General features: G+C 34.3%; 1 protein-coding gene and 2 long non-coding RNA genes across 3 annotated transcripts in view; 2 read left to right on the forward strand and 1 right to left on the reverse strand.

Moving 5' to 3' along the window:
* The window catches only part of LOC135075455 (receptor-type guanylate cyclase gcy-25-like), a 53,524-nt gene that overhangs the window by 8,279 nt on the left and 31,055 nt on the right, over nt 1-14,190 (reverse strand). The window lies entirely within an intron of this gene.
* Nucleotides 3,673-7,810, forward strand: LOC135075613 (uncharacterized). Its single transcript, XR_010258069.1, has 2 exons — nt 3,673-4,000; nt 6,139-7,810. It is a non-coding gene; the product is annotated as an uncharacterized LOC135075613 (long non-coding RNA).
* On the forward strand, nt 11,281-12,725 carry LOC135075614 (uncharacterized). The gene is made up of 3 exons (XR_010258070.1): nt 11,281-11,488; nt 12,031-12,262; nt 12,575-12,725. It is a non-coding gene; the product is annotated as an uncharacterized LOC135075614 (long non-coding RNA).

Below are 14,190 nucleotides of genomic sequence, written 5' to 3' on the forward strand. Positions count from 1 at the left end.
ATGTATCGTTAACATGATTGATGGGTGACATAATGCAGTTTACACACCGAATCCGCCGACCTGCTGATATAGGTCGTCGACTTTTCAGATGTTGTGAAAAGACATAGAAAGTAAAAGTCGTTGACATGAATCTTTTAAAATAGAGCTGCTGACACCACCGATAGGTTTGGTGTGTAGAGACTTTTAAGCTCTTACAATGTCGATATGTCTCTAATATAATACGAGAGCACGTTAAGCCATAATTTTGAACCAAGTCAGATGCCTATAGCGGCATATAGAGTTAGAATAACACTATCGGAGAGTATTAATAATTGTCTTTTACCACATAATTACCACAATTTGTCATAATTATCGAAAACGTGTATGACATTGTCTAGAATTCTAGATTTACCGGGAATGTGACGCAATGATTACTAAATTGTGTGGAATTAATTTTAGCCACTACTCAATAAGTTTATCGCTTCCAATGGTACGAGTACCTACATTATGCACTCCACTATAAAGGCCAGTGCACTGCTAGAAATATATCCCACAAAGAACGTCACAAAGTACCTTAGTTGCATTAGGTATACTTTCCAATAGGTCAGATGCAGTTCAAGAGGTTCCTCGTGGTGTAAAAAATCCCCCTTTTTTCAACCAAGTACCTTCCAGAAGACCATCGGACAGTGCAACAGTGTAGTGAACCCCTAACTAATATCACCTTATTTTTACCTTCCCGGTAGTTGAGGATTACAAGGCTGGCTACGGCACCAGAACAAATACCTTTGGGGTGAAATATTTTTGTGATAAGCAGGATAATTTATATCCCGAGTCGCATATGTTGTGAAAACACCATATTAGCCGTAGAAGAACATTTTTGGTCACTTTTAAATCATTAACCGTATGAATAACCGATGTCATCGATCCTATTTTTATACAAAATCTTGCAGTTGAATGTTGTAGTGACAAATGAATCTAGTCTTTCAGTTGATTAGTGATGTCATGCCTCAACCACCCAATTGATAACAATCCTCAATTTATCAGCCAACGCAACAACAATGACGTAAGTATACAATTTTATTACATGCTAGATATACTTATAATAAATCTGTAGAGAGGTCAATTCTGTACATGAAATATATTTTCAAAATAACTATCAGGGGGTGATTAGTGATCGATACTGATGCCAAAAATGCAATCACTAAAATTTTTGTCTGTCTGTCTGTATGTTCCTTATAGAAACAAAAACTACTTGACGGATTTCAACGAAACTTGGTACAATTATTCTTCATACTCCTGGGCAGGTTATAGTATACTTAAGAGTATCCCACGGGAACGGGAATTAGCGGGAAAATCCTTTTATATGAAAAATCTAAACCGCTTAAGTAAGACGCTTGAAATTTGGCATGCAGGTACCTTAGTAAACTTAAAGCTTAGTTACAACATGATATTGCAAAATTCCCACGGGAACGGGAGTTAGAGGGAAAAAACATTTGTATGAAAAAATCTAAACCGCGTAAGATAGATGAGGGGGGTAAAACGGGATCCACGCGTACGAAGTCGCGGGCGGCCGCTAGTGCTAGATAAAGTTATATTTTATTTCAGAGCAGAGCACAAGCTTGAGTCATGCATATGACTGTCAGCCATAAGGAACAAATTCGAAAGAGCCATCAAATAATTTCTAACAATAGTATCGTCCGACCCCTCGGTCTACGCACGACACATTTGGTAACTAGGTACCTACTATGATATCACTACATAACCGTGGTCAGACGCTAACCTACCACAATGACGAATATCCTCAAAGGACTTTGGACTGTAGTAACCATGTATTATGTAGGTACTATAAGATTCAATAAAATTAATCAGCTCATGACTGTGCTGTGATTACCTACTTTTCTAAAATTTTCGTGCCTGTAAAATGAAGTTCGCATCTTTAATTCTTTCGTCTGCCATGTAAACATAAATTCTTGGGGCAAAAGTTTAAACTTACTACTAATTCTAACTATCCACAAATGGCACTACTAGAGACGTCATAAGGGAACCAATGACATACAAGTTGTATCGGAGAAAAGATCGACGTAGAGTCACGTTTCATTTTACAGTTCATAGAGTTTTCCACGTCAATTAGAACTTTATTTTAAGAAGATACCGGTTAAAAACCAAAAAACATTTTCATGAGCCTGCTAAGGGTTAAATTCTGATCAGTCAAGTCAAGACAAAAAAAAACAGTTCTACGACTGGTTAGGAAAACAAATCGTGATTTTCAAAAATGTTTATAGTATTTACATACATTACATTTGAGCTACAAAGATTTGGATGAACTTTACTTTTCAAAACATTATTACGAATATCATATCAGGCAAAAAAGCTAGTGACATATCAGACAATATAACTATAGTTTAATAAATTTAGGTATTACATGATTCACTTGTCGCGTGCTATGTCTCGTCAAGTCGTTGACTCATTCACGCAATATTACGTCAAAATTCGTAATTGAAACCCAAATATTAAATAACAACTATTTCGGTCTGTCACAAAAGTAAGGTTCTGGTATCAAAAGTAAGGCCTAATGTATTTCTAAACACTTTCTTTTTGAACGAACGGAAAATATTAATTTTCTCAAATGTTCACCTACTTAATAAATGTGTAAACCACAAAACTATGTGAAATTCGAATAACAAATTCTAACAGATCGCTTTTTTACGGGACACTGGTAACAGGATGTACTTGTGAACTTTAATATTGAAACACGTATACTTACTACTAAACGGGATTCTGAAAAAAAAACGGGGTGTCTTGGTGGGAACAAGCCCTAATACACACGGTGTCTCTTGGCTGGAACTTGACTTGATACACTCCCGCCGCATGTCCAGATGCAATTAAAGGTTAACGAACTCTTAACTAATTATTATCTTTAATAATGAACAATCTGGATGAATCAGCCCTGAAACGAACTAAACAAAAGGGGAACTACTACAAAGCTATATTAGTACCTCGTTGTGTCGCACCTAGGGAATTTACCCTGGACTTCCGAATTGAACTGACTTTCTAACCACAAAAAAGAGGGGGGCTTTTTTTTAAACATATACAGGGTGTTAGGTAATGGGATTTTATAAAAAATATTTTGTATGAAACTTAAAAAAATTAAATGATGATATCAAATTTCTGACTTCACCATACCATTTATATGCCCATGTTAACATGGGCTAATGTCGGCTCATATACCCATTTACCTAACACCCTGTATAAGCAACTGGATCCTGTCTCTGTTTACGAATTTTGGTCATAATTACACATTGTAACCTTTAGTAAGGAAAATCTTGAAGAAAACGTTAAAGAATGTACTATTTCTAAAATTGAGGAATAATTTTTTTAACAAGTTATGAAAAAATACAGTGGTATTATTTGGGAAAAATTGGTATTTTTATAGGTACTACCTACTAGTATTACACTATTACATTTTACACACAGATATTTCCAGTTATATTCATTAAGTGATGTACAAAACGTTAATCTGCATAGGTAAATATTACACCTGTATTGTGTAATGATTAACTAATTTGAGATGTAAATGATTTTTTCGCGCACGCAAAAATGCCGAGTGGTTTCCCTGGGTCTTTCAATTGGTGACTCAACGAGGATAATATCCTTTAAATAAAAGCGCCGCTTGCACAGTGGGTCAGTCCGAGAGCTGACTTTAAGAGAGCACCATGTGTGAACAAGAAACGAAAATGATACTTATTCTGTGCCTACTCGCTGTATGCAGCGCGGTCCCTTTGAGAAAGAACGAAGATGAAACAAAAATAGTGTTGTGGAATGTAAATGATCACGCAATGGCTGATGAAGTACCTTCAAGTATTTCGACAAGTGCAGTTGATAGTGATTTAGTAAAATTAAATGTAATAGCAAGTGACAGTGAAAGTAAAATTCGGATGAAAAGATTTATAACGATCGGAGGTGGATGTCCTGAGGATTATATCATGATGCCAGGCCCCATTGGATGCGTGACGTGTGAAAAGTAAGTTTTACTTTTTAATTATCTTAGATATTAAAATTAATTTTCGGTTCGGTGAATCCATACATCAGAGAATTAATCGTACTAACAAAGTCATCGATCAATGGTGCATTCGATCAAATTTTCGTTGAAATGAAAATCGTTGATAATTGTATGAAAATGATTTAAATTTTGACTTTGACTTGAACTCGTGTGGCCATTAAAGAGATGTTAATTTTATAAATATATTACGGTTTTTTTTTTACTTTTTGTCTTGTTTGTTTGCGACATCTTATAAACTCCGTATGTCCACAACCTTTATATCTGGTCACAAACGACACTTTTTCCTTATCATTATAATACAGTGTGAGTCACGTTAAAGTGTACATATGAAAATATATGAAACTAGACCTATTTTTATCGACAAAAAAGAGGTGAAAAATTTTTTGAGATTTTTTTTTAATTTTTATAGAATTTTTTTTCTTCCAATTACTTATTGTAAAGAAAACGTAATAACTTTTAAATTAAGCGGTATATCCTGATAAAATAAAAACAGTAATAATGCTAAATAACAGACGATACTAAAAATTACATAAAATACACAAAAAATGCCAAAAAATAATAAAAAATGATACTTTTTGAAAAAAATCTGCTTTTAAATTCGTGTTTTTTTGGTTATTTGATAAATTTCTCCAAAAAATGCCCCTATAACCGGTAGTTTTTATTACTTTGTATTATTTACTATCGTACTACCTTCGTAAAAACAAAAATCGCATGTCTCTATCCCTATCACAACGTTTGCAATGATCGTTTGAACTAAGCCTCTCCGGGCGCCATTCAACGCTTCGTTAACAACGAAACTGAAAATGGCTCTAGATTTGTAATTTTGATAAAGACAAGTTAGATTTCAAATAAAAACAACATATTTCGAAGTAAAATAAGCATTTTAGTTAAAATTAAAATTGTCTCTACCTGTAGCGGAGAATAATGTTGTGGTAGGCCTTTGTTCAAACGATCATAGCAAATGTTGTGATAGGGATAGAGACATGCGATTTTTTGTTTTACAGTGATAATACGATAGAGAATAATACAAAGTAATAAAAACTACCTGTTATAGGGGCATTTTTTGGAGAAAATTATAAAATAACCAAAAAAACACGAATTTAAAAGCAGATTTTTTTCAAAAAGTATCATTTTTTATTATTTGTTGGCATTTTTTGTGTATTTTATGTATTTTTTTAGTATCGTCTGTTATTTAGCATTATTACTGTTTTTATTTTATCAGCATATACCGCTTAGTATAAAAGTTATTACGTTTTCTTTACAATAAGTAATTGGAAGAAAAAAAATTCTAAAAAAAATTTAAAAAAAATCTCAAAAATTTTTTGACCTCTTTTTTGTCGATAAAAATAGGTCTTGTTTCATCTATTTTCATATGTACACTTTAACGTGACTCACACTGTATTATGTGAATTAAACACTTGAAGATCTCATAACAGACTAGTTTTTTAACTTGCTGCCAGTAATAGCATAGCAATTACATACTTCATAAATATTAAACACGTGTTAAACGTTGCAAATAGTGTGGACTCCCCGTACATTAGTACTTAGACTTGTTTTATGTAATAATAATGATCAGCTTTATTATGTAACATTGTATTTCTGTACTTGCGTCTTGCTTGACACTATATTTATTTCAAAATTTTTCCCACGGACACTTAATTATGTCATTTACTCTACAGTATGTAAAAATCTGTAAAAACTCTGCATATCCGATCCAAGAGAAAGCTCAAAAAACATAACCCTCCATTTGGCGCAGTTGGGTAAAAACCTATCAAGTAGTTACCAAATTGAGATGTCAATGATGATTTCATTTTTTGTTTTACTTTACTATCAGAATCGTCCCCTTTCCTTTATTAAATAATACTTGCTTTTGCTTGCGGCTTAGCCCGCGTGAAATTTTGTTTGTCACAGAAATACTTAAAAAACTGGAATAAAAACTATCCAATGTTTTTTCCTAGGACTCAACCCATTTCTATACCAAATTTTATTTTATTTGTTTATGGAAGCAGGGATAGTAGGGATGTGTCAAAATAACCTCCGAAAAATGCATTGCTTATTATAAAAAGATTGATATTAACTATTTATTTAATTTGTTCCAGGTACAGAGAACTAACTGATGAAGACTGCTGAAGGACTACATTTAGGCTCAATGGAGAACGAAGGCTTATTTTATATTAGAATCTCATGCTACAAATGACAGAAGACTACGGGTTTTAATATAAGTAATATTATAGGTTTACTCGTTTTAAATTGTGAAGCTCATTTAATGCCAGTGACATACAGCCAGCGTCAAATAGTTCGCGACACCCAAAGTGGCCAAAATGTTGACAACGCAATCTTGTTCCAAGTAACAAAGATGTGTTGCGAACTTTTTGGCCACTTTAGGTGTCACGAAATGTTTGACGCTGACTCTAGACTCAATCTGGGTATCTTTGCCCATGCATCAGTATAACATTGACTCGAAATATAATAATTAGAAATGGTAGGGTTTTTCTTACTTTATTTTAATTTATCAAATACGCATTGTATCTTTGACTCGTTTAAAATATTGGTGGTCCAGCTGTAGATCCACAGGAGTTGCAGCGGTGGGAACGAGAGGTGGGAATAGTCCCGTTTTGATGGGCAAAGTTACCCAGATTGACCGTACATTAATTATATTAAGTTGTACTTAAATAGTCATTAGTCTATTTATTGTATAATGTTTAAGCTATACTTTACTTGCTATTGATTTCCAACAAAGTTGGGCATTTTCTAATAAAGAAGGAATGTGATTTAGATTTAATTAAGCTACAAAAGGTACATAATAACTTTATTAGTGTAATAATCTATTTATTTCTTAATTTATTCATTAATTGATTGATAGGACCATCATTTTCGGTCTTAGAAATACGGATAGAGTAGGTATTTTTGTACTCTTAAAAATGAATTTGTATTAAATATTGTATTGTTGGTAAAAATATTTATTTATTAAAACGCTTTGGACTCCTTATAAAGCATGTCCACAATCCACATTAGTGCTATATCTTTTTGTATAATGTATGACAATTTGTATGAAACAATGTTTGTATAAAAGTGTTCAAGTCATTTTAACACTGCAGTACACGCGCCCCTTCTTTTACATGAATACACGCGCGGCCTACTCTGGTAAGCCAATTTAAAATCACTGTAAATCAGTTTGTAAGCTATTTATGAATATAATTATTATGTAAATGATAAAAGTGTTTATTATAGTTATTTTATAAACAAAGTTTCTTTATATAACTATTTGGGATCGAACATTATAAACAGATTTAAAAGTTGTAAATTTTTTGGACCAAAATTGCACTCTGAGACCAATGTTAACAAAAAAAAAATTGACTGAAAAAATATGATAAGTTTTTTATCTGTCATAGTATTCATGACTTTCTACTGCCTGGTACACGGTGTAAATCCATTTGTTGCAAGTCTTTCATAATTTTTTTGTCGAGTGATTTCAGGCTTTTGAGTAGACCCGCAGTTTTGACGGCCAATTTTAGAAAAGTGCGCAGACTCTAGCGACCCAAGCTTTACTGGCTTACTGACAAATTTAGTAAACGAGGCTTACCTGGAATGCCAGCTCTCTGGCGCAAGTTTTCAAAAAGTTATAGCGTAAAATGTTACCCTGGTCTACTATAGTAGTCCGCGCGTGTACTCTAGTGTTAAGAGATGTTAAATGAGTCATTATTATGTATCAATCATTAGAAAAAGAAACAAAACAATTGTTGAAATTAAACTCCAATTTAAAAAACCCAACTACGAGTTTTATTAACAGTTCCTACTTAAATGAAACTTTGTTCCAAATATTTTCAGAGTACCACCAAATTGCTTTAAAAACGGCTCTGCTAAATATGTTCATCCACACCAATGTTTATATTCTTCGGGGATAAAACCCGCGAACTCTAGTAGTAGTCCGGTTTTCTTTTAGAAGAGGTATTTAAAAATTCAAAGCAACTTATTTATAGATTTTTCAAAGTATAGTCAGCCTGCCAGCATACTGGCTGACGATAGTGACTGAGTTTCTCGCGCTGCTTCTTCTCAGCACTGGCCCATTTATTGTCCCGACGCAGCGGTAGGGTTAACTGGGACGTATAAAAGTGCTATTTAAAAAAATAAAATGATTTTTAAACTTATCAATCAAAACAATCAAAATGGTTGAGAACATCATTTATCATAGACTACTTTAATCCCGAGACTTTCCCCCTGAGGGTTTCTTTATTTATTTACTTTGTAGTAGTCGGGCTACCTAGTCGAAGATGAACGTACCTACTACTCACTCATACCTGTTTTTAGTTATTTTTTATATTGAGCAAATTAGACTTGTTCCATGCGTAGTAGGCCCATCTACCTTCGGTACTATCAGTAATAAAATTTAATGACATTCAAGTACTTAAATAAATAATAATAAATAAGTAAATAGAGGAAAAGCAGTCCTCTGTCGGACCTTTATTTCTGCCGAGTACTTATGTGGGAAGATTTAAGTAGAATGTCATTACCAAAAAGAATGACGGCATTATTGATGTCATTACAACTAGGGCATGAATATCGGAATCTCGGAATCTCGTAATATCGGAATCTCGGACTGCGAGATCCGATATTTCAATTCCGATATTGAGCGACCCAATATCGTAATATCGGAATCAGATAAAAGTTTTAATTGAGATTTTAAACAAAGCGTTTAAACTCGCCACAACCTGCCACAAAGCCCAAAGTACATGATTGGCAAAGACCAATGATTTTCTCATGTCTCTCACCATCACTTTTTGTCCCACTGCAAATATTTTAATATCTTTACTATTTATGGTTAATTTAACTTGTTCTAAATCAATTTTAGCATTTGCCATAGGTACTTGGTCAACAAAGAACGACATCTCAACTCCCTTTCAAACATTAATTTTACTGGACTATGGACCGTCAGTTCTGCGTACTAACTACTATGTGCCCTGCCCATTGCCACTTCAGCTTGCTAGTCCGTCGGGCTATGTCAGCGACCTTAGTTAGTTTACGGAGCTCCTCATTTCTGATTAGATCTCGTAAAGAAACAACAAGCTTATCCCTCTCCATAGCACGTTGTGTCCTATATTCAAAGGCCACGTTTTCGAGCCGTATATCATCACCACCGTATGTAACACACACTAATTGAAGACTTTCGTCTTCGTATTCGACGATTTACCTCGTTTTCGAAATTGCATCTAACTACCTAGCTGATCGTTTGTCCGAGATAGACATATACTTACTTGTCAACAATCTCGAGAATCGAGCTCCAAACCGAAACTGGGTAAGGAGCAACATGGACATTCGACATAAGCTTCGTTTTTTCCATATTCATCCGAAGGCCTACCTGTTGGGAAACTTGATTAAGGTCTTCGAGCATTGTGATAAGGTCTTCCAACGGTTCTGCCTTAGTACGCAAAACAGACGGACGATGAGGCAGCAAGGTTCTGAAGTGGAGGCCACGTACCGGAAAGCGCAGCGTAGGACTCATAACCACAAGGTGGACCGACGACCTCATAAAGGTAGCAGGAAGGCGCTGGATGCAGGCCGCCACCAACCGGCCATTGTGAAAATCATTATCGGAGCCTGTGTTCAGCAGTGGACGTCCTATGGCTGACATGATGATGGCCCGTGGTTTTGTGAGTTGTACATCGAATAATCAAAAAGGAACAAATTACAAGCATAATAATATTCAAGTTTTTTACCACTCTCTACAATTTTTGTAGCACGTGATTTTTAATGACTCTAAAATTCGTTCCGCCAACATAAAACAGGGTAATATAATGAAGGAGTAAAAGTTTGTTTGATACCTGTGATTTTACAAAAACACTTTAATTATTTGCTAGTCCATATAAGCTCATTATTTATCAGTAACCATTCATTATCAGGTGATCCGTCTGCTCGTTTACCTCTTGTCACATAAAAAACCAAATGAAATGGATACCCATAACGTAAAAATGGTTTTAAAACTTCAATTTTATGAAGTGCTGTTTTGTACCAAATTAAAGATTTTGATTACAATCATTCAAATTCAAAAAAAAATCAAATTCAAAACGTTTATTTGCTAAAAACACAGTAATACAGGGTGACAATATTAAAATAGGATCATGATGTGTTTAGTCTGATCACAGACGTGCAAAAATTATAGGATTTTATTTTATTGTAAACAATCCAGAATTCTTACGAATATAACCAAATATTAATTTTATAGCACATGAACTCAATTCCGATATTAATATCGGAATTCCGATATTGAGATCTAATATCGGAATTCAATATCGGAATTGAAAACCTTCCGATATTACATGCCCTAATTACAACCACGGTAATTATTACCGTGTTACAACTTACAAGCTATGTTGTGTAATTCAGGAATACACGTGTAATCAGAAAGCAAGCCTAAGTAACAGCTAACTAAAGCTTAAGAAACAGATTTTTTAAATAATTTAATTATTGACATTTAAATAAACATAATAAGGTCATTTAAATTCTATTGAACGTGTTTTAAATGATTTTGCATTTTAACTTAACGAGAGCAGCTAACTCATTATAAAATTTAAAAAAAAAAAGTTTGGACGCAATTCAATACAAAAATGTGATTCTGATTCCGACTAATTATAATTATCATTAAGGCTGACCACACAAGAACCACTCGCGAAAACAACTTAAAAAATCAACAATGGTCCTAACCTAACATAATCAGTAATCAACCACCGAAATACCCTTAAAAACTTTACTTTTCCATAAACTTTACACGTATCTGCTTGTCATAAAAGAATAAATGTTTGATATAATACGATAGTTTATACAATCAAACCGATGTTGATGATGATGAACTACAAGTCCAGTCCCTGTCATTGCAAGAATAATGGGGAAGTTTCCTATTTTTCCTATTAATCTTTGAAAATATAATGAAACTTATGTGTGAAAGAATCACGAAAGTATCTCTACAAATTAAAGTTACAGGGTTTTTATGGTAACTGTTTAACTTTAACAAGCCTTCTCTGGACCGATTTAAAAAACACTATCTTATTACTTTTATTCAGTGAAATAAAGTGTTTTCAACATCACAAAACTTCTCCATTAGAGCTCACACTGGCTTCAGATAAATATATACAATTTGAACATTTTTTGATTTGATTTGATTTGTGACTATTGCGAGTCGCCTGTGTTCAGGCAGCCTAATTCATTGCAAAAATACGTTGACATCGGCCAGCGCCGAATGTGGTCAGTCAAGTCTGCGCCACAAACAGATAAAGTTGGGTATATAAACAATAAATAAAATTATATTCGTTCTACCATCGCGGGATTTGCTACACGCCGGACTAAAACTTTTGGAATTATACACTGAGATCCTTTAGAGGGAATACATGCCAAGACAAAGTGCGTTGTTGCAGTGGCTGTGAAAATCTATAATCAAGAAAAGCAAGTGTGAGCGAGGTAAAAAAATGCGTTATTTACTTTTTAATGTTATTTCTAAAAGTGTTGAAAAAATTAATTATTTAAGGCAATAATCACCCCTGATTCCCCAACCTGAAAAATAGAAAGACTTAGGCTGGGTTGCACCATCTTACTTTAACTTTGACAAACGTCAAAAATCTGTCAAACTCCATACAAATAACATCGGTTTATCGTTATAGGTACGATCAAAGTTAGGGGGTGCAACTCAGCCTTAGGCTTAACTTTGTCAAACGTCATAAATTTGTCAAACTCCATACAAAAAGCACCGGTTATTGTTATTGTTACGGTTAAAATAAGGTGGTGCAACTCAGCCTTAGACTTTTTCCCAGCTGTTTTGTGAATAAAAAATTATATAAAACAAAAAACATAATATTATATTCAATTCACTAAAACAGTTTAATGTTTTAATGCTAAAAATCATTAGATTTTAATCAAAACACATCTTAATGATAGAGTTTTTTATTGAATTATGCAGTTTGTCCCCGATTCCAATAAATTACAATCATTATTATTTATTGCAGGATCTGCAAGAATCAAAATGGCGAAATACATATTTGTATTCATTTTGATGCTGTTTGTCGCTGCTCAAGCTCTGGCGACAGCGGCGAAATACCAAAGGTCGGCCATCAGACATTCAAATGGGCAATCTGAATCCATTTTTGAAGAAAGTAGAGTAAGACGCCAAGTTCTTCAATCAAGGAGATGCCCTAGCGGTAAAGTGTGGCTGATCAACAGATGTGTCACCTGCAAAGAGTAAGTGAAGCAGAAAAGCGAAGCATTTTAATATTTACTCATAACTGGCTGTCTCGGCGAACTTCGTAATAAGAACTATGTTTTTTCGCCGTTTAAACCTCCCCTGAACTTTCACAAATATTTCAAGACAAAAATTAACCAAATCGGTACCTACTGCCGTTCACGAGTTTTAGGAAGACTAACGAACAGCAATTCATTTTTATTTATAAGAGAAGGTTTTAGGACACGAACTTAATTCTAAAGAAATAGTGGCATATCTCATCATTTCTCTATGATGTCGTAACATTAACTAAAATATTTATTTTGTTACAGGTACGAAACTAACACTGACGAAGATTGCCCGTTGAAGAAATGAAATTAGCTCGACCCTTTATTTCGAAACTCATGAAGAACAATGTTTTTATGTAAACGTCATATTATTATGTTATTTTTAATGCGTATTAAAGTTCAAACTTAATTTTAACTTTATTTTGTACACCGCAAAATGTACAATATCTTTTTTTTTTGTGTAAAAAAAACAAGATATTGTACATTTTGCGGAAATTATAGGGTAAAGACCCTGTTTGTGGTCAATGTACCTTTTTTGGCATTGACATATTTTAAACTAGCTGACCTGGCGAACTTCGTTGTGCCGACTATGTTCATCAGAAATAATGTAGAATTCTAAAGGAAGAATAATTTTTCAAATTGGTCCAGTAGTATCGGAGCTTATTCAATAAAAACAAACAAACAATCAAAATCTTTCCTCTTTATAATCTTCTACTATATAAAAATAAGTCGGGTTTTCCTTCCTGACGCTATAACTCCAGAACGCACGAACCGATTTCCACGGTTTTGCATTCGTTGGAAAGGTCTCGGGCTCCGTGAGGTTTATAGCAAAGAAAATTCAGGATTAATTTAAAGGGGATAAAACGGGATCCACGCGTACGAAGTCGCGGGCGGCCGCTAGTATTAGAATAAAATAAGGGCAACTTTTGAAAATCTGAACCCGTGCCTCCGTAGAGTCCTGTCAATCTGTCATTTTTTCACAGATTAAAATACCTTTATTTATAACGGTTTTGAACTGTTCGTGAAAGCTACCGGGACGCCTGGCAACGGTAGTACCGGTTGAGTGTGAGAGTGTGAGTCACCCTTAACTTTGACCTTGATGACTTTTCGGAATGAGTTTGGATTTTATGCATTTTCAATACTAATCGCAGTTTTTTTTTATGTGAAAAATTCGGTAGCAGCTATAAAATTGCAGTTTTGGTGTCTATAAAAAATCATCAAATCTATACGACAGTTATGCTTTAGATTTTCTAAAGCATAATGAGAGATATTATGTATTTACTTAATATTATGTATCTAAATACATAAAACTCAAAGGTGACTGACTGACTGACTGACATAGTGCATATGATAATAATTTGCGAAAGGTAGGACAGAGGTGAAAATAGCCTAATGGAGACTCGGCTTCGGGTTGTCGAAGGTCGACTTCTGGACCGCAATAGAGATGGACCTACTCCTAACATAATACTCATATTTACCTTCGGTTTGTCCAGCAGTGGACGTCATTTGCCTGAAACGAACGAACGAACGAACCTTAGGTTTACGATTTAGTAATTTGTGCACTAATGTTAATACTTTTTGCTAAAAAAAATAGATAACCACGCCCACACCACACACGCTGCTTGCAACATGGCGCGTCATAACTTATCGTGCAAAATTGAGTAATAATAAAATTGATAGGATATGCGGTGATTTTTCACGGCGCCGCGTAAATGTCCCTCTTCACTGCCTCCAATGCCAGTCAGTTATCAAACCGCTATCCGAACAGACGTGCGCACGCGCCTTTCGAACGCAATTTTTATACTTTCTTGCATTTTAAGATTAAATTACCGCGAAGGGCGAGTCAAAATGGCGAAACTGATTTTCCTAATCATCTGTGT

This window comes from Ostrinia nubilalis, chromosome 10 (assembly GCF_963855985.1).
Source record: "Ostrinia nubilalis chromosome 10, ilOstNubi1.1, whole genome shotgun sequence".
In the NCBI taxonomy this organism is placed as follows: domain Eukaryota; kingdom Metazoa; phylum Arthropoda; class Insecta; order Lepidoptera; family Crambidae; genus Ostrinia; species Ostrinia nubilalis.